Genomic DNA, 21,895 nt, shown 5'->3' with positions numbered 1-21,895 from the left:
AAATTGGTTTCCGAATGTCTTGTTAAAAAATGCAGATGTTTTATATTTATTATATCATTTTTGTTTTATCACCTTGCAAAATTTTACAGCATGGAATTTTATTTAATGCGGTGGCATTTTGAGCAGCAATATTAGACAGATGTATTTGCTTCATATTTGGGGAACTTTTTTTTCTTTTTGGCAGGATATTAAAACTGAAACTAATGTAACCTGGTGTTTTGGGAAATGTGGAGGAGGCATTTTGCTTATTGGTAATTGAAAACAACAACCATCTTCCCTCCAAACGCACCCCTCAGAAAATAAGCTTTATTGCTTAGATAAGTGATTAAATGCTTTCAGGATGCCAGAAGTTCAAATGCAGCCACTTAAAGGCAGACTTGGCTCCTCAAGTGCAGGAACCCTGTCTTCTGACTCTTGCTATCTGGTGCCAGGCAGAGCCTAATAAATCGTACTGTTGATCCTGATGTTTTTGCTGGCTTAGGATTTTCTAAGGACTTATGGCATAGATACAAAACTCGGGCAGCTGAGAGATGGCATTATTTTGAAGCATGGCATAAGGAAGCCAAATTCTGTTGCCTCTCCTTGGCCATTGTGCATCTTATCCCCTCCTCCACCATCTTTTAATTTGCTTTTAAGGATGCACCACTGGTGCCCTTAATGGGGGGTCACCTGAATGTTCATAACTGAAAAATGCCATCTTACTTTTTCCTTTTTTGGTACAAGTTGTTTTTTGTTTGTTTGTTTCTTTTTCGACAGACTCGGGCAGACTTGCAGCCTGCTCCTAACCAAACCACAGACGGTTGGTTCTCACACCCTGCGGGTCACATTGAAATCCCCTATTAATTAAACAGAAATTGTATCTGAAATAAATCACTCAGTGAAAGAAACCCACTGTGGCATTCTTTCTAAAGATGTTTGCAGTAATTAATGAAACATTTGGTGACTGGTGACATTTTTTTTTTTTTGATAACTCTTACGGTGCCAGAAAATGCAAATATGGAAATAATCTCTGGATAGTAGAACAAGCTGTCCAATGGTTGAGAAAAGAATGACTAATAATTTTTTATTAGGGTTCTTTTTTAAAAAATCTATATTTTAAGGGCTGTTGAAAGGGTAGTTGGTAGAAATTCAGAGGTTGGCAAAGCACAGCCTACCTAATCTAGCCTGCGGCCTATTTTGCAAATAGAATCTTATTGGACTATAACCACACCTATTAGCCATTGATTTACACTCCATGACTGCTTTTCCCTTTAGTAGACAAATGGAGCACTTGCCACAGATGTGTCATAGCAGGATCCATGAAGCCTAAAATATTTATTATCTGACTCTATGTAGAATTCCCGAGCTGTGGGGTAGGTAAGGAAGTTTTCAAACCCGTGCTTAAATTCACTCTACATACATCAGAAAATCAGATGTCACAATGGATGAGGAATAGTATGTATATTTGAATATATGCAACAATGTATAATATATAATCTATAATATAGATATCATTAGCCATACATGTGCATGGCTTAAGTATCATGGCTCCTCATTAAACGTTAAAAATTAAGCATAGAGCACTTTTTCCTACTGAAATCAGATTTTGTCTCAGAACCTTATTCAACATTTTCTAGACAGTCATTGCCCAGGGTGCACAGATGTCATGAAAGATAAAGCCACGTCTCCATCTTTATGACCTAGTCCTCCTATCCAAACTGTTTTAAACCCACCAACATTAAAACTTTATCCACTCATAGGCTAAGTCTGATGTGTGAAGCAGAATTAGTGTGAGGGTTTGTGAATCTACAAGAGCACTGAGCATTCTACAGACATCCTCCTCCTCCTCCACTGAACAACAAAAAGATTCCTATGTATGTCTTTGTTCAATAAATGTCTCCTGTGAACCAGCTCCTTAAGTCCTGTCCTAGGCATTGGGAATTCAGTGAGAGAAATAAGACATAGCAAGACCTTGTCCTTCCTGGAGGGGAAAAAGCTGGTGTAAGGGAACACATGACCAAGTCAAAAATACGAGATGTGCGAGATAGTGTTCAACATCATTGGAAGGTGATGTATGAAGTCCGTGCAAGGATGTAGGAGGACCAAGAAAGACCAATCCATGGACATGATCTGGATTGGAGTTAATGAGCAAAATGAGGTAGAAAGTTTTGTATAGAAGAAAATGACATTTGCAAGTGCTGGCTGCACTGTGGGACATCCGGGCTGCATGCCTGGCTGCCTATGGGGATGGGCAAGGAGGACCCAGGCAGTCAGCTTCTGACACCATTGTGTAGAGCCTGGTGATTGAAAGTCCTTTCCACGAACTTTTCTTTCCTTGTCTGGCTGATCCTAGTTTCCCTGTGGAGAGAGGAAGGAGATTCTAAGCAACCTCCAGAGGGAAGGTAGCAGCAAGCACTCTCTACTGCATTCTAGACTGAAAGACAGCCAGAACCGGACAGCTGCGACTAGTCCTGAACCCCCACTTCCTTTGTTTCCTCAATACGGATATGCATCTCTTACTGAGGAGTCAGTTCTGAGTTATCACGTGATAAAATTCCAACACCCACCCCTGCCCTCAATGGGGGCTGGACTTGGTGATCTACCTCATAAAAACAGAAGGGAACACTGTAAGTTGATAGTGGCGTAGTCTGTCAAGTCTGGCCAAGGTGTCTGCCTGACGTTATGCAGACCAGTATCATCTATGTCCTCTGATGGGCTGTAAGCATTCATCTATGTCATAGCCACCCATCAGACCTGTAACTCAGGGTTACCCATCACCCAGGAGGCTGAAACAGGAGTTCAAGTCCAGCCTGTTCTACATAGTAACCTCCATGTAGGTAGGTAGGTACTCATCTGGAGAACAACAGAAAAACCTAAATTGAGTGCCATCCTGTCAAATTCTGAACCAGCACACAGAAGCATGTCAAATTCTTCAAAAGCTAAAGATGACCAAGGAATAAGGAAATGATTAAATGTGACCTGTTCTCCCATATTGGATCTTGGAATGGAAAAATGACTCTAAATGGGAAACTGGTAATAGCCAAGCTAAGTTGTTCCTTCTACTAAATTGTGGAGTGTCTTGGGAGTAACCCTAGACCCACACAGTAGCTTGACACATTGGCTCTGACTACTTCAATTTCTGTAGGCTGACCCCAGGACTGGGCCTACCCTTGCAGATGGGGCTCAGTACCTTTCGTGTGGCATGCTATAGGACTTCTCTTAGGCAGCCATTTCCTGGTTCATGAACAATCTTGGAATAGGTAGAGAGCAGTAATTACTGCCTAGGGCTTGAGGGAATTCAACATCTTTTAGACTTTTCAGTAGAAATGGTTGCTAGACATAGACTTAATTAGCCCATTCAGTTGCCTAGTCTCTATCCACTGTGGACCCTTATTTCTGAGGGGGGCTAGTGGAGATGTGTGCAAGGGCAGAGTCATATCGAGAGAGGTGCCTGCTGCTTGGAAACTCAGGAATAGGGGTTAGAAACAGACTTCCTAATCTACCTCAGTGTAAAGGCTAGTGCTTATTAGAGATCTCTTGAAGCTTGAGTGGGATGAAGCAGGGGTTTTTTTCTTTCCCAGCTTTTGAAAGGGGAAATTGTTTTTTGAGACAGGGTTTCTCTGTGTAGCCCTGGCTGTCCTGGAACTCACTCTGTAGACCAGGCTGGCCTCAAACTCAGAAATCCACCTGCCTCTGCCTCCCGAGTGCTGGGATTAAAGGCGTGCGCCACCATGCCCGGCTGTGGCATTCTCTTGAGTGAAAATTCTCCATCTGTCACTTCTGTTCCCTATAAGATAGGACCTAGAGGATTTACCCTGCAGCTGGTAGAGGCTCCTTACCTGGGAAGTTAGCCTTGGCCTATGTTTTCACTTGTGCTGCTTTGCAGCTCCAAATACCAGCCCTGCAGTGAGCCACTCTGAGAACTGGTAGCTTTGCCCTCCCTGGAAGACCCCTGAGTTTGTATAGTGTCATAGATGAGCAGGTCCCCACCACCAACCATACAATCTCCCTCCATTGTGTGTGAAGCTGTTCCCAAGAGTGTGGGTGGTAGGTCTGTGAACACGGAATACCTAGCATGCTACTCAGCATTAGTCTCAGACCGGGTTCTTGAGTTTCTCTTTTTAATGGCTTTCCATGCTTCTATTTACTGTGCTCATTCACTCATTCATTCACTCACTCACCCACATCCATTCATCCATCCACTCATCCATCCATTCATCCATCCATCCATCCGTCCATCTGTCCATTCATCCATTCATCCATTCACCCATCCATCCATCCATCCATCCATCCATCCATCCATCCATCCATCCATCCATCCATCCAAGGTGAGGCACTGGGGCTTTGGACCCAAAGATCTAAGATCTATTGCTGGTTTTTCTAACTGGATACTTTGGAGAAATTACACAACCTCCAAATTAAAAAAAAAAAAAAGGTTGAGAAACCTGCTTTTTAATTTCTGTGGAATTTGTGGGATGTGGTGGACTCAGGACAATCTTGGGTGTTGGTCCTCAATTTCCACATCATTTGAGACAGGGTCTCTCTTGTTTACTGCTGCAAATACTGGGTGGCTGGCCTGAGTTCCCAGGCATTTGCCTACTTCTGCCTCCAATCCCTGGTGGAGACAGGGTTACAAACTCATGCTGCTCCATCTGGCTTTTTACATTTGTGTTAGGGATCTGACTTCAACTCCCTAGTCTTGTGAGGCAAGCATCTTACTCACTGAGCCTCCTCTATGGTCCTGTGGGATTTCTAATGGTATAAAACAGGTCTCTTCTTAACATCACTGACATTTTGGGAGAGCCACTTGTCATGGGAGAGTCCTGTGTAGCAACATTGTGACCTCTTCCATCAATGCTTGTAGCACCCCCTATCCTTCAGGGTGACAACTACATAGTATATCCAGACAGTGACCAATGGGGAGGAAGGAGGACCTTAGAAATGGACTGTAGTTGGCACACTAGTTGTCAGAGGTTCCACAAAAAGATAAAAAGCAATGTTCATGCTTTGAGAGGCATGGTGGCTGGTCAGAGGTCAGCCAAGCCAGTCTGGTCACAAAGGAGCCTTTAGCCCTGGGCTCCTAAGCCCATATTCTTGAGCCCTGGGCTCCTAAGTCTGTGTTTTGGGGCTCCCTTTTAAAATTGCTTCCAATATTTTAAGGAAGTGTTTTCAACTGTAGAATTTTGGATTTTTTAATGCTTCCTTTAAAAAGAAAACACTGAAGTAAAACATTATTAAATATTAAACAATTTCCTTTTAGCCTCAAGATAAGTGTTCTTTTATGGCTGATTTTTTTATTATGGTAAAATCTACACAACATAACATTTGCCATTGTAACCAATTTTTTTCCCTTCACTGGCATTTGTATTGCAAAACCATTAACACTGCCTATCTCCAGAACTTTTCACGGGCTCCAGTGAGAACCCTCAGCAATAACGAAATCCCCATTCCTCTGTCATAGTCCCCAATGACACAACTGCACTTTGTCTGCATGCAAGTGGCTGTTCTCAGAATCTCAGGCCAATGGGCTCTGACTGTATTTGTCTTTCTGGGTTTGATTTCAAGTCCCTTGCTGTGTTGGTTCTTATTTTTAAGATCTTCGTCTGAAGCTGAGGGTGTTATTCCTCACTCACTGCTGACAGTTGTTTTCTTCTTTGCTTCCTTTCCCCCATGATCTCTTTGTGGGGTGGGGTGTATGGTAAAAGTCAGAAAGTATGGGGGCTTGATGTCTCAGACTGGCAGAGGGAAAGTCCCTCCTCTGCTTTCTGTGTCCCCTCTAGGGCAGATGGAGGCTGTGTTCACCTAAGCTCTGAGTCAAACTGTCCCCCCTTATGGTTCTCTCAACCACCGCAGCCTCAAGCAAATCCCTTCCCGCCAGAAGAAGAATAGATGGTGGAATGATTGATGGGCTTAGATATTCCTTGGGGCTCTTAATTTCTTTCTTCTTCTTTTTTTTTAATTGTGGTTTTCTATCATCTCATGCATGGTCTCCAAGGTCTTTTGTGGCGGAAGTCTCTTAAATATTTAAAGCAAATAAATAAATGGAGGATTGTCGTTGGAACACCTGGCAGATTTATTTAGGTTTGAAGGATCTAAGTAGTTGAGATTTTTAGTGTCCCAAGAACCTGCAAATGCAGGTATGAAACATCTGTCAAAGTCATCAGAATATCTGAGGACTTAGTTTCTAGTCTGTGTATCCCAGCAAGCTGGTCCTCACCCTTAGAACTGGGTGGCAGGCCTTCCTCCCTCTGTGGCCCTTACTGCTGATGGCACGTTATATGCTGGCTGCTCTCATTAAGCCACAGGGAGGCAGTCTTAGCCCTGCTACTCATGGGTGAAATGTACATATCCTGGCCCCAGGCAGAAGTGTTTGCAAGTCACAGGTGCCAGTAGTACAGGAACATTTGGTGCATGTAGTCTGCTCTGTGTGGTGGAGATGGGGCACATTGCCAGTTGGAAGAGCCAACAGACACCTTCCATCAGCCAAGGCTGTGGCTTTCATTCAGGGGTCATAAATGCTCCCAACCCTCAAGTCTTGAAAAAGAAACTACAAGATTCCTGTGGCTCTCTCAGAAATCTAGATAAGGACTTCACACTTGCTAACATGCATACCTTTCCACGGGTATATCCATATTGTAAAATCACACATAGAAATCAAGACTCAGCATCAGTGAGACTCAGCCCTAGTAGCCTACAACATCTAGCACAGAGCTTTGACAATACTACCCATAGATCCTGATCTACTTGGTTCAGAATGGGAGAACTTGGGCTAGATGGTTTTAATGGGCCATGACAGATGAGTTAATTTTTCTATTGCTGTGATAAGACACCATGATCAAGCCCAAAGAATGGAAGAAGTTTATTTGGACTCATGATCACAGAGGGATAACAGTCTATCATGGAAGGGAGGTGTATTAGTTAGGGTTTTACTGCTGTGAACAGACACCATGACCAAGGCAAGTCTTAATAAAACAACATTTAATTGGGGCTGGCTTACAGATTCAGAGGTTCAGTCCATTATCATCAAGGTGGGTGCATAGCAGCATCCAGGAAGGCATGGTGCAGGTAGACCGGACAGTTCTACGTCTTCATCCAAAGGCTGCTAGTGGAAGACTGACTTCCAGGCAAATAGGGTGAGGATCTTATGCCCACACCCACAGTGACACACCCATTCCAACCAGGTCACATCTATTCCAACAAGGCCACACCTCCAGATGGTGCCACTTCCTGGTCCAAGGATCTACAAACCATCACAGGAGGCATGGCAGCAGGCAGACATGGCGGCAGGAAGCTGAGACCTCACATGGTAACAAACACATCACCAACTAGGAACTACGTGTTCAAATACCTGAGCTTATGGGTAGGTGGGTGGATGTTCTTATTTAAACCATCTTACCTGGGCTTTGGAACCTCCTGTCTGAGGTTCTTGTTATACACTTTTATCTCATCCCAGAACCCCTTTGCCACAGACTTCTAAATCTGACATTACTGTCCTTACTTCAGGCAAGCTGGGGCCTGAGGCACAGAGGCACAGAGGAAGTTAAATCATCCTCCTGAGGTCACCAGCTGGTAAGTGGTAGGCCCACGATGATCTCATGCTGCAGCTGCTGGACCAGGGAAGGATGATGAGGTCGTTAGCTAGGTGACCCTCAGGTGAAGAAGCTCTGTTCTCTGATGTGGCTGCCAGGATCTCCTCTTATTCCCACCTAGAAACTGGGTGTTGAAGACGCTGAGACAGGATAGCAGAATGTTGGCTGTAGCCTCAAAGGTCCAGTGCTCTACAGGGGCTGTACCTGTAAGCAGCCATAGCCGAATGAAAAATACCCATAGTCACTTCTGTGTCTATGCAGAATGACGTCAAAAGGAAGATTTAAGGAATGATGGAAGGCTTCAGATGAAGCCAACATGGAGTGACTAGGAGGCTGTGGAACGCAGCCATTTTCTGCCAGCTCTTCCTTAGCTCACCAGTGGTTGCTTCTGAGGGCATCAGGCTGGGCCATGGGATCCACTTGTCTTTGGGGATCAGTGTACATCCCCAGTTGTTTTGCAAGCCATCGGGCTTAGCAGAATGCCAAGCATTTTTCCTATGGAAATCTTCTGTGTGGTTCTGATTACTGCTCTCTTCTCTGCTGTCTTCCCAGGCTGCTTTTCATTTCCTGCTGTTGGCCTGCCTCTTTCTTCCTTGGCCCAGGTCAGTCTCCTTTTGTTCACTTAAGACTCTTTTCCAGGTGGCCCCAATTCTCCTGCTCTGCCCCATCTCTTCTTAGGGCTCTCTTCTCCAAGAACCCTGCTCAGTACTCCCATTGCCTGTGGAGTCTGTGTGAATTGTCACGCCAAATGCTACTTTGTTTGCACCCTTAGCCATGACAGGAGGGCCAAGGGTCCTGAATAATACAGTCAGCTTCTACCTTTAAGGGGTTCACTACCTGGAGCTTTTGGTGGCAGTCATTCGTTTTGTTACTTTATTCTGCTGTTGATATGATTTGGGCTTGGATTTGGGTGGAGAGGACAGTTTCTTCCTTATGGGTGGCTTCTGAACTCTGTCATTGCTTGCTTAATAAGACTCAGCGTGAAGCCAAGGAACTTTTAATAGAGGGTCTTTACACTGGTGGTGTGGAAACGGGATGCTAAGGTTCTATAAAAGCAGCATTCGCCTAGATCCTAGCCAGCCCCTCTACTTGTGGGCTGTGGGTTTTTCCAAGTCATTCTCTTTTCTCAGTTTCATTTGTCAAAGCTGTTGGTGCTCAGAAGGCAGACGCTGGGGGAAAGTGTAGCCTGGATGAATCGAATCAGCTGTTTTGGCAACAATTCCCGTGAAAAGGCTGTGTCAGACAGGAAGTTCAGCGCTAGGCATCCTTGGGTTGGAGGTCAAGTAGCGATCTCATTTATCTCTGCCAAGTCCGTTGCCCTCTGCCCTTTCTGGTGCGCTTTGCCTGCACCCATAGAACCTAATTTGTGTTTGAAAACCAGGAGCAGAGTCGCCATGGCCCCATGTTTCCGGCTTAAGCCTGTCTGTAGAGAACATGAGAATTTAGATGGGCATCTTCTGGGATCCAGAGATGGGTGAGCCATGTGCTGATCCAGTGGGCAGCCCGGAGGCATGGTCTCCTTCTCCCGGCATTTCACCGGAGGCCAGAAGCAAGGGGTTTGGTGAGAGAGGGGCAAGGGAAGTGTGAAATGAAACTGCAGAAGAAAGCGGGCTTTCACAAAGGGAAGTCACTGATTCTGTCTGTGATCAATCATGCTTAACAAAGAGGCCAGTGACACAGCCTTGCCCACCCCTGCATCGCCACCCCACAATCCCAAGCCTATCAGAAGACACCGAGGCCATTTTGGCGAAGCCAGCTTTTCCCAACGCAGATGAAACGGATGAGCTGATGACAGCACTTTTTTTTTTTTTTTTTTTTTTTTTTTTTAAATTGTGAATGCAGTCCTGGGCAGCAGGAGCCACCTTCATGAGAGGCCACCCATTTCCCTAGATGCGTCCCCCCAAAATGTCAACCTATACTATAAAGCCGAAAAAGACATTTCACATACATAAAATATGTAATTAAAATGATGAATTATTGTAAGATAGAATATTAGCCTCGTGACATTTTAATCTGAACGCAAGAGAGAGGGAGAGAGAGAGTACAATCTGAAGCGCTCAATTAAATTTAGAATTTCCCCCCTCCATTGTTATGAATAAATAGGAGAGATTCTGTAGCAGTCAGTGGAATTATTAATTGCAACTAGTGTAGAAGGTGCATGCACCATATCATGAGATGGAATATCATTGTTAGTGACTATATTTCTTGGTAATTAAGGCCCAGACTAATGATGCAAGTTCTCTCCAGCATGATTTTCATCTGATTATGAGGCTGCTTCATTAAGAGCACTCAGCTTAACGAGCTGTAGCTGTAATAAAGTAATTTTCTGTCTTGTGCTCTGATTGATAAAGAGTTTCTATAGCTAAAAGGAATTGAAAATATAATTATAATTAGAAATGGTTGAATAAAGTTATTACAGGATTGCTGAAGGGTACTGCAATTGACACCATAATGTTTTTTTGGAAGTGAGCATTTTAAAATTAGACTTTATAAAGCAACAAAACTCCTTTGCTAATAACTGGGCCGAATGTTGCTGCTTCCATAAAATGAACATTTAGATTCAAGGAGAACGAGACTTTCCCACATTGTTCTCTACAAGAAAAACATATGCAAGAAGAATGTCGCCGCCCCTCTCCTCAGCATTCTTCCCCCGTGAAGTAAAGCTTATGAACATACTTTTTACCCCATTTATAATAATTTCCCTTCTGCCATATGTTGGGAAAAGATCTTTTTGATTAAGCTGATGTCTTCTTAAGCGTACAGTATAAATTCGGAGGTTCTTCTTGCCAGTGTGCAGAGAGTTATGCTGTCTGTTTACATATTTATATTTATGAAGCTGAAGGTTTCAGATAATTTTTCGAATTGCATAGAGGTATTCTTTTCTGTCTTTGCCATGCATTGGTTGATATGGAAATATAACTGGGGAGTATACAAGACTCCAGCCCCCTCCCCGGGGGAATGCTAATCAACTTTTTAGCCCAGAAACCTTATTTCTTGTTATGATGTTCACATTTATAAACCATGAAAACCCTGTTAGTGCAGCCCTGGTGTGTCTGTCATTGGATATGTCTGCAATATTGACATATAAATCCATGGCAGTGGTTTTATTTAGAATTAGCTGATATACTTTGTGCTCCAAATTAGTTTCACATCTTTAATTTAGTCTCTTTTGTCTCATTTGAGCTCCCTGCCTGCATGAGAGACATACATAGGCTTTAAAGCTATATGGTTATGTAAATCTGTTTTATGCAAACTTGCCCAGATATTATAAGCTCTGGGCTGCACTGAGGAGCGCCTGGCTCTTTCTAGGTCCACACTTTTGATGGATTATTTCAAAACAGTTTCTTCCCTGTTTCTGATGATCAGAAAGACTTAGAGTTTTTTGAGACCCATTTTAAGCATACTATAGAGTAATAAAGATATGTTATTGGGATACCATTAGTGAGATTAGAAAGAAAAAAACGGGCAGAATTTTATTGGCTGTTCATTGAAAATGTTAGCTGTGATTAGTTACATAATCCTACATTAACCTGTAAATTAAAATTCCTTGGTGCAATTTGATGGCTGATTTAATTTTGTCTTTCTTTGTTTGCCGCAGGCTAATTCCATTATGAATTCTTTATACAGCCTTTTCCCTCAATGATTAGCAGCTTCTACTCAAGTTCTGATTACTATTGTACACTTAGCACTACATAAAGCCGGGGATTAATATTCCCCTGAAGAATTGTTGCTATGGATCTGCTCTGTTCCGTCTAAGAGATGTTTCTGCAGCTTCAATTGTCCATAAATTATGATCTCTGGTGAGTTATCAGTGGGAGTGAGCCGAGCTTAACAAGCTGAAGACTGCATTCTCGTTCAGAGAGAAAAAAGTCAAGGGAAAAAGAGAAAGATTCTCAATTATTAATTGTGAGGTTGAGTCACTCAGAAGTGGTATTTTTCCCCAGCTCTGCCCTCATAGACATTTACAACTCAGCGTGAGCATGTACGTTAAAGCAGAAGCTTTTAAAATCTTTCAATATTTACTGATCAGAACATATGAGTGGGTTCTGGTCAGCCGTAAAGCAGGAGAGAAGATGTACTTCTGCCTCCCAGGAACAGCAGACGTCACATCTGTTCTGGGTAGAGGAGTGGCATTTTCTTATTTGATATAGTATGATTTCTATACTTCTTGGTATAGGAATACACCAATAGTTTTCCCTATTCAAATACCCACTCCCCAAATCCCAGATGCCTCAGGAGAACATGAGAAAACTTCTGGTTTCCTAGACTTTCCCAGCCATACACAATGCTCTTCAAAAACAAGGTTTTCTTTCTTTCTTAGCTGCTTGTTGTTGTTGTTGTTGTTGTTGTTGTTGTTGTTCTTCTTCTTCTTCTTCTTCTTTTTCTTCTTCTTCTTCTTTTCTTCTTCTTCTTCTTCTTCTTCTTCTTCTTCTTCTTCTTCTTCTTCTTCTTCTTCTTCTTCTTCTTCTTCTTCTTCTTCTTCTTCTTCTTCTTCTTCTTCTTCTTCTTCTTCTTCTTCTTCTTTTCTTCTTCTTCTTCTTCTTCCCCTTCCCCCTCCCCTTCCCCCTCCCTCCTCCCTCCTCCCTCTTCCCTCCTCCCCCTCCCTCTTCCCCCCTCCCCCTCCCTCTCCTCCTCCTCCTCTTTCTTCTTCCTGCTTCTTCTATACTTCTATACTCCTGGGTACTATTGTCTTATTTTTAGTCATTTTTAAAAAAAGATGGAATTATCTTTATTTTATGTGTATGAGTGTTTTGGTGAATGTATACATGGCCACTGCATGTGGTTTTGGTGTTTGTGGATTCCAGAAGAGGGTGTTAGTCCCTTGGAGCTGGAGTCTTAGACTCCACATGGTTGTCATGTTAGTGTTGGGAGTTGAACCCAGGTCCTCTGCAAGAGCAGCAAGTGCTCTTAACCACTGGACAATCTGTCTAGCTCTGGTGCCATTGTTTTAAAAACCTCAGTTGGGCACTAGCAAAAGACAGAGGTGGGCTCGTGGGATTATTGACTTAAACAACATTTTAGAGTGAGAAGTTTTTTCCCTCTAGAAGTTGGTATCTCCAGGCAGAGTAGGTCTGTGGCTGTTGAAGGGTCTCAGTGTTGCTTCTGTTGGTCTGAAAGTAGGGTGGTGCTCACAGTCACAGAAGGGCATGCTTCTCCAGAGGAATCTAGTACAGGGATCACCTGCAGAGTAGCCTAGATAAAGCCACCGTACAGCGCCCCCTATTGCACAGGTTCTTGCTCCATGGGAGGACTCTGTGGTCCTGTGACATGTAGAAGCTCTTTGGGCTCACATACTTGGAGAGGGTTTAGTCAAAGAAACCTGTCAGAAGTTGGCTGAGGTCATCAAGCTGGGTCAACCATTCCATTTTCCAATCTAAGAGATAAGCACTCTATTGGAAAACATGGCTCTCTTATGTTCTTTTAAATTCTTGCTCTTTCTTTCATTTAATTCCTTTCTTCTCCTTTCCTCTCTTACCTTCTTAGTTTTATTCTTTTCTTGGTTGGTTCCCCATCCTTCCTTAACTTTATTTGATCTCTCTCTCTCTCTTTCTCTCTCTCTCCCTCTCCTTCCCCCCTCTCCCCCTCTCTCTCTTTCTCTGAGATTTTTCTTTTTCTTTTTATACTTAGCCCCCTGCAGTTACTCACCCCTCCTCCAAAGTCCTGGCAATATTCTGGCATTTTAAAATTGAAACAAAAGGTGAATTATCTTGCTACTTGGAGTCAGAGTCAGAATCCTGAGTGGAGTGAGATAAAATAACAGAGCTGAGAAATGCACTTAACCGAGCAGACAGGGCAAAGGATCTTTCCCAGGAACAATTGCTTCCTGGCTTTCCAACTGCCAAAGTAGCTAATCATTTACAAAGTGAAGAGGATTCTGTTGTTGGGGAAATGGTTCCTTTGAGTCATTCTTGAGTAGAATTCTTGAATTGTGCTGAATGACTCCTTGAATGCAAAGTGATGCCCATTTTTTTTTCAGGAACCTAGTTATGGCAGTTTGGATACACTTGATGCCACACGCACATTATTCACACACCCGGCGCACAAGGCATGCACACACTTGAATCCATGTGGTCTGATGACGCTGAGAAGAAAGAAAGCTCTCATGGAGAAAGTGCCTATAGTTTTCAAGCTCAGCAGAGATGGCAGTTGCATTGGTTATGTCTCTTGTCCTTATGACCACATAACTGATAAAGGAAGAATTTGTTCTGGTTCATAACTTAAGGGATACAGCCCATCATGGTGGGAAGGCAGGGAGGCCGATGGGCTGTGAGAACTTGTACTTTGGCTTCCTAACGTGGCTCTGACTCAAGAGGCAAAGAATATGATCAGCTGGAAGTGATGCTGGGCTAACCTAAAAGACTATTACTTCCTAGTGACCCATAGCCCTCAGCTAGGCTCTGCTTCCTAAAAACTCCACAGCCCCCTAAAACAGTGTTATCAGGAGGGAGCCAACTAGTCAAACACAAGAATTTGTGGGACATTTTACACGCAGATCACTAAAGTGATCTGTGATACAAAACCCAGGACACATGAGAGAATGTGTCCGAGCGCCTGTGTGTGTGTGTGTGTGTGTGTGTGTGTGTGTGTAGGTGCTAGAACTGCAATGAGACCCTAGTTACAGTTTCTTACCACCTGTTCTCACTATGCTGTAGAATGGCTATCTTATCAAGGATTGTTTTGGGAATGAAATGCCACACCATTTGGGAGGAAGTTACTGCACTCTGATCAAATCCCACTGTCTCATCCCACCTTTAATACTGAGGTTTTTTTTAGTCTATGAGTCCAGGAAGCAAGTCATGAGGGATTGGAGCTTGGTGGAAGCTTGCTTGTGATAGCCTCAATCCTGTCATCTGAACCATCATCTCAGGACCCGGGTCGTTGGGCATGTTAGTTTATACTCAGCACTAGGGACAGCATTAGGGGACCAGGACTAGCTTCCTGAAAGATGTCAGCTCTCTCATGTACTTAGTGCTGAGTTCCTTAGCATGTGAGATGGCATGGAAGCAGAGGCCACAGGATGTTGAATGCTCTCTGAATAGTTTTCCCTATTCAAATCCCTCCCCCAATTCCCAGATACCTCAGGAGAACTTGAGAAAACCTCTGGTTTCCTAGACTTTCCCAGCCATACACAATGCTCTTCAAAAACAAGGCTTTCTTTCTTTTTTAGCTGCTTCTTCTTCTCCTCCTCCTCCTCCTCGTTGTCCTCCTCCTCCTCTTCCTCCTCCCCTCCTCCCCCTCCTCCTCCTCCCCCCCTCCCCCTCCTCCTCCTCCCCCTCCCCCTCCTGTTCCTGTTCCTCCTCCTCTCCTTCTTCCTCTATTATTCTGGAGAACATTGTAAGCAACTATTCTACCAATGAGCTACACTGCCAGTCATGGGAGTTTTGATAAGCCCCAAGGCAGGACCTGATATGATACAGATATAGAGCCCAGGCCATGTTTGCTGTGTTTGTAGTAACAGTTGTTGAAGAGAGTTGGTGTTGCCTCTGCTGCATCAGGCAACTGGAAGAGCTCCCAAGGCTGCCCCCACCCTTTGTGGAGGCAGCTGTCCTTTTCAGGTTGTAAGGCAAAAAGGAAAATTACTCATTTTGGATGGAGGTAATAGAAAAGCTAGTGTGGCTGCTCCTGTTTTTCTAAAGAAGACAAGGAAGTCAGGAGTCTTAAAGTGACTTAAAATTTTTTTTTTTTAAATATGTGCCTGTGCACCACATGCATGCCTGTTTCTTATGGAGGCCAGAATTTAATTCAGTATTGGATCTCTTTACATTGGAGTTACAGATGGTTGTCAACCACCATGTGAGTACTGAAAATTGAACCTGGGTCCTCTGTAAGAGTGGCTAGTACTCTTAACCATTGATCCATCTATCTTTCCAGCCCTTTGGAAGTGCCTCATAGGAGACCATCATCGGACTATAGCAGCTTTTGTACTCAGCATGCCAGACACTGTCCTCTCTCTCTCTGCATCCTAAACATCAGCTCCTTTGATCCTCACCATGGCTCTATGAATGTTGATTATCCTCACTACTTTATTGCACCATGGCTCTATTAATGTTGATCATCCTCACTATTTTATGGATGAGGAAAACAAGGCACAGTTTGAATAAGAACTGAATCTGTATAAATACTAAATGGCATGGGGCAGAGTCAGAACTTGAGCTGTGGACATTCAATTCTGCAATCTCTGTGGACGTTAGTCTGTAAGCTAGGTGAAAGCATTTGAACTGGAGTATTTATTTATTTATTTATTTATTTATTTATTTATTTATTTATTTATTATAGGTGTAATGCATGCGTCCCCTTTGTTTTTTTCTTGATATCAATGACTCGTCCCTGTCATTGAGACTCCCCTCTCTTGATTCACTGCGTGGTGCTTCCTGTCCTGGCTTTATTCACAGCCTCACCCTGACATTTACATACCCACCCCCTCCTAGCTCTCACTGCTGCCTCCCTTGCCAAGTACAAATAATGACTGTTCTTTTGCTGGTCCTTGTTTCTGGTGCAGTGGGACAAAGAGGGGAGCAGAGAGAAATGTTTCTCAGAGCCAGGAGGTGGCCAGCATTGAAAAGAGGGAGCCCTGGTAACAGGCGCAGGGCGGAGACAATGTCCTTGCTCTATTGATGTCTATTGATGTCTCAGGGAAGAGGTTCTCAGTAGAAGAGCCAGCTCTGGTTTAAATAGTGTGTATGTGTGTGTGTGTGTGTGTGTGTGTGTGTGTGTGTGTGTGTATACATGCGTAGTTTCCATGTGGTAGGGATACAGAGCCTCAAGCTAAGTGGCTTTGTGAACAGTGGGCACAGGCATGTCTCTTTACAGCACAAGTTAAACACTTTCCTGCCTTCTTACTGGTCAGTGAGATAGTGAATGAAGGCCCAGGAAGCAGGTCACATAGGTTGTAGGGATGAGTGTCTCTCTGTGGGAGTCCATTCTGTAGGTGTACAGTGTAGGCTTCTCTGCTTTGCACTTCTCCTTTCCAGCTCCAGTTTAAGTTTGCTTTGATGCCCAAGAAGCGGAATATTTTTCCTTTGCTGTTGCAGAAAGACTTTCATCAAATTCCACGCTGGTTGGCTCTGCTGATTTGCATGTGAGGAAATACAGTCTGGATGAGGATGCAAATGTTTGCCCTTGTTTCCTACTTATGAGCTCTCTGCTTCTTATTTGGGGAAAGTCTACTTGAAATAGTAGCTTAGAGAGATTTGGGCAATTGATTTAATTTTTAGAGACTTCTTGTTGGTCAGTCAGTTCAGGTCTCTTTTTATATTAACTCATTCATTCATGCTCATGATAAGAACTTTTGAGCATTGTCATTAAAAATACAATACAAAGACGAGTCAGTAAGGGGCCTAGCCTTCTAGGAAATCACAGGGAAACACATTTTAAAATGTAATCTGGAGCTATTTCGGATCTGAATGAATTCTTTGTATAAACAAGTTTTCAACACATTTCAATTACATACCATATTGTGGATTTGTCATTTACTGAATTGCATTGCAATCCCAGGCAGGACAACAGAAGTCTCTTCTGCTCCTTATGGAGTCATAGCAATATGACTGGGAGGCATTTTAAGGGCTATTTCTCAGTTTTGTGCAAACCCAGAACTGCCACACGCAGGACTCTGAGCTTTGTCTTTGCCCACTCAGCGTCAGGAAGGATTATCAAGGTATCAGAATGAGACCCTGAATGTTGGGCCAGTGCACCTGCGAGTCCCAACACTGTGCACACCTTGATTTGTCATACTGCAGTTGGTATGCCTAAGCTATCCTTTGTGGACCAAATGTAGAGTGTCTTACAACAGCAAATAGAATAATTCCAATTTTTGATATTATCTACAAGCCTCTAACAGCTTCTGCATGGCTGTAGGTTTTGGAATTCCAAGCTAACCTGTGATTTAGATTGAGGTTGTTAGCCATTCAATTTGTCAGTGGGGAACTTGGGACCTATAAAGACCAGAGAGCAGTTAGGAGGCTGTTAAATTTTGTGTGAGGGTAGTGTGGGTGCAGATGAGGGAGGGACAAACAAGAAAAAAAAAGGTGGTGAGGGACTCAAGAATTGCTATTCTTGTGATTTGGCATGACTGGGTTGTTGAGCATGAGAGCAGGGGATCGGGATCTAACTGTGAAGAGGGAAGAGTGAGGAGAAGGAGAGAGATAACATTTAAAGGTCTTGAGTTGAGGTGTCCACAGAATACTCTAATAGAATCCACTAGAATCTCTGTGGAACTGGAGGCATAAGATTTAGAAGAACTTTTCTGGAGAAAAAGAAGGGAAGCAGATGGCATTAATGAGAGGACACAGGAAAAGGAATCAAAGGTTGTGCTTCAGAATTCAGATGATTCAACTTTTAGGGCTTGGGAGAAGAAGATGCAGCTAAAAGAGAGACCAGAAAATTAAGTATTGTGTAACTATGATAGGGACAGAGCTGGTTTCATGAAGGAAGTGGCGAACAATCAGATCAAGTACTGGGAAGCTGTTGAGAATGTGGCTATTAGAAGTGACCAGGGACTCTTAAATGAGAAGATCCACTTAGATGCTGTGATGCCACTGTCATATTAACTCTGGTGTCTGCAATAGGGAAGGCAATTCCACCTCTGGGAATTAGTAGATAGGGTGGAAATGCAAGCTCAGAAGGGCCAATGGTACCAGCCAAGAAGAGACAGTGCAGAGGGAGCCAATTCAATCAATGTGGTCTTCTATGACTTTGTAATGCAATGTAAGCAATGCAAGACACTGCTAGTTTAATGTAGATGGTGTTTCTGGAGCCTGAAGAACAACAAGGCATGCCAGTAGATTAGGAGCTGGAGATCTTGGGGATGCTCTTAAGGGAGGAGGCTGCAGTGCCCAGCCTGAGATTTGCCTGTGTAGGGGAATGAATGGAGCTGGCAAGGTTACTCAGGAGAAATCAACCCAAGCATGAGGGCAGATGGTTGACTGTCACAGTGAGAACACAGACTCTGCTTCGCAGGGGGAAGCCCATAGGGAAACTGGGATTTCAGAGAAGGGATGGTTGAACTTTTACATTTTGTATGGGATAGTTTCCAGTATTTCAACAGCAGATGGGTGGGAGATGGCTGAGGAGATACTAGAGTAGAATGGGAATGGGGTCTTTCGTTTCTGTAGATGTGGAGGGCTTAGGGCAACACTAAGTTGATGCTCAACTCACCAGAGTGAAAGGCACAGCAGAGAAAAGAAGAAGGATTTTTCATTTTGGAAGGCTTGTGCCAGGTAGCTCTTTCTGGGGAGATAAGAGCAATCAATCACCCCAGGTGCACTGATGATAAACCAAAGGAATGACTGAACCTAAGTCTAGCTTAGTTCAGGAGCGTGGACTCCCCATTCAGCTGCATCAGGGAAATTCCCCATAGCAGCATGGATGGCAACTCATGGCAAGAAATGCCGCATCCTTAGAACTCTCTGCTCAAGCTCCATCTATTTCCACCAAAAAGCCTGGGCTTCCCTGGCTTACCATGTATGTACCTTTGGGGAGGGGCTTGTAAGCTTTGCCACTTTAGTGAGCTGCTTATACCTTGCTAGTTTCCTTAGCTTACCTATTTTAAGCCCCACCCCCATCTAGGAGGGGATGTTTCAATTCAGAAGAATGCATAAAGAACCTCTTACTATGTGCTACGTAGTATGCCAGACATTTTTCTCTTATTTCATATAACATTCAGGCCTCAAAAGCACTCTATGCTGAGAGCGAATAGTGCATATTCTTTATATATGAAGAAACTGAACACATGTGTGTTTGCCTAGTCTCCTGGATTGAACTGTTGAAGGTGGGATATAAATGAGAACCCACCCTGATCCTATGCTTGTCAAAGGCCAAAAGCAGATATCATCAAAGAAGGACCACCATGGGTTCAGTAGACGGTGGTGTTAATAAATTTGTATAATTGTTAATTACAGAGAGTAAAGGGGAAAATGTATTGCCAAGTGTGACACTGGGAAAGAGGTGTGAGTTCAGAAAAATAGCATAGGCAACATAGGCAGTTCTGTGCTTGTTCCAAAGAGAGTACCTGACCTCCCTGCCCCTGATAGATCAGAAGCACCGATGTGTGGGGCATGTGAGGACAGTGGACCATGAGAGGAAGCTTGGTCCTCAGTTGAGCTAAAGGCTTGAAGCCTGAAGGGAAGGTAGGAGCTTCATCTGCTCCTGGCTCCAAGAATCAGGCCCCTGTCACATAGTCGCAGCCCCTGTCCCCCTAGATTTGTGGCCATCAGTCACATAAGGGCAATGCCCCAAGCCCTTCCACATATAGATGAGGCATCCCTAACATCTCAGACCAAGACAATAGGAAAAGAGACATGATCTGTGTTCATGTAGGCTCAAGACAGAAATCTCCATGCTAATGAGGTACCTAGTGGCCTGGAGGGTGTTGCCAATATGCTTCCCTCCCCAGACATTCCTCCCTACAGAAGGCATTTATTCTCAGGCCCACCCTGAGAAGTGGGGTATGGTTTTATGCATCCACTTTCCACCGTGACAATAAACTGGATAGAACCATGTACTGCTTCTTTCCATTGAGATCTGCTGTAGGGAGCATGAAGAAGGCCTTCACCTGCAGAGACACAGCCTAGTCTCCCATAGAAGGACTTTCTGAGCTCCCAGCCACAACCACCACCAAGCCTGACACAGTCAAGCCAAGGACAATCACTGTGGTATTAACCAGAACTCCCTACCCGCAACCTCCACCTCAGGCCCAGAGCTAGATGCAGCCTAAGGGTCCCCAACTCTGTTCTCAGCTCTTCCTCGAGTCTCGGAGGTGCCTGGATGTCCAAGAGCCTGAGAAGCCCATGGCTTTGGCCTCATCACAGACCTTGGGACCCCCAAGCAAGCTTTGGATTTCCCATGCCTCAGGCTGTGCTTTTCCACCCCTGGAGCCATGCCTCAGGCTTCCCTACAGCCCAACACCTGCCCCGATGGTGGCATGGGATAAGCGCAGTCAAACTCCCTGACTTCTGCCTCTCCAAGTGGCTGTTCCCTGTGGCAAGCAGATGGGAGACCCACAACCCTACACTGATGCACCCAGGAGATATGCTAGATGGTGTAGATGCACACAGTCCTCAGAGGTGTCCACCTCAGGGCATGGGAGTACAGTGGGCATTCACTGTTCCTTCTGATCTAGTTAACTCAGAGATGGAGGAAACCTCTGAGAGCCCATGTCCACCACTGACCTTGAGGAGTTCCAGACAACCTGCATGTGAAAAAAACAAACCTGAAGCCTGCTCTCATTTATGCTTTTGACCCACCACTTGCCAAGCAAGTCATGCCTCAGGTGTGTAAGAAATGCTTTGAAGTAACTGACAGCAAGCAAATGGACCATGTGCCTTTTGGGTCTTTCTTTTCCTCTTCTGTCAGGGGGATGCAGGCTTTCTATAGTTTCCTCTGGTAACAAAACATCTGAACACATTCAAAACCGAGTGGTTATTGTTCACTTTCCCCTTGAGCAATGCAGAGGAAGCACTCTGAGCTGGCAGGCATGATTTTACTAACACTCTCTCCAACATCTTAGCTAGGCTCCTCTTCGAAAACCCTCCTTTTTGCCTCTGGGGGGATACGGGCTGTGTTGCATTTGGAGGTCTGTTTCTAGGAAGCGTGTGGTTCAATATACCCTTTTAATTTCATTCCAGCTCTACCATTGCAGCTCTACAGATGCACTCTTCAGGAGCTATAAAGCCAGAACCTGATTCTGGCTTTGTGGACATGATTTAAATCGCTATACAAAGAGGCCAGAGACCTGAGCTTTGCAGGAAGGAGACCTTGGATGCTGAGGCAGAGGCTATGTGGCATGCATAACATCATGAGACACTCCCTCACTTGTGCTAGACCCCAATAGTCAATCCTGGCATGCTCTCTTAATACATTTGAACATAGAATTGATAATATTCCTATGTTCATGGCAGCCATCACTGACTTATACATCTGACTCGTGGCTACAAGTGCTACTACTACCTCTAACTTATAACTGACTCATAGATATTACCTCTAATTTATTTTTTTATTTTAATTAGGTATTTTCTTCATTTACATTTCCAATGCTACCCCCAAAGTCCTCCAACCCCCCCCCACTCCCCTACCCCCTACTCCCACTTATTGGCCCTGGCATTCCCCTGTACTGGGGCATATAAAGTTTGCAAGATCAATGGGCCTCTCTTTCCACTGATGGCCGACTAGGCCATTTTCTGATACACATGCAGCTAGAGACACGAGCTCCGGGGGTTACTGGTTAGTTCATATTGTTCCACCTATAGGGTTGCAGACCCCTTTAGCTCCTTGGGTACTTTCTCTAGCTCCTCCATTGGGGGCCCTGTGATCCATCCAATAGCTCACTGTGA

This window comes from Mus caroli, chromosome 11, assembly GCF_900094665.2.
Source record: "Mus caroli chromosome 11, CAROLI_EIJ_v1.1, whole genome shotgun sequence".
Classification (NCBI taxonomy): domain Eukaryota; kingdom Metazoa; phylum Chordata; class Mammalia; order Rodentia; family Muridae; genus Mus; species Mus caroli.
The sequence above is the reverse complement of the archived record's forward strand: the minus strand, read 5'-3'. Positions refer to the sequence as shown.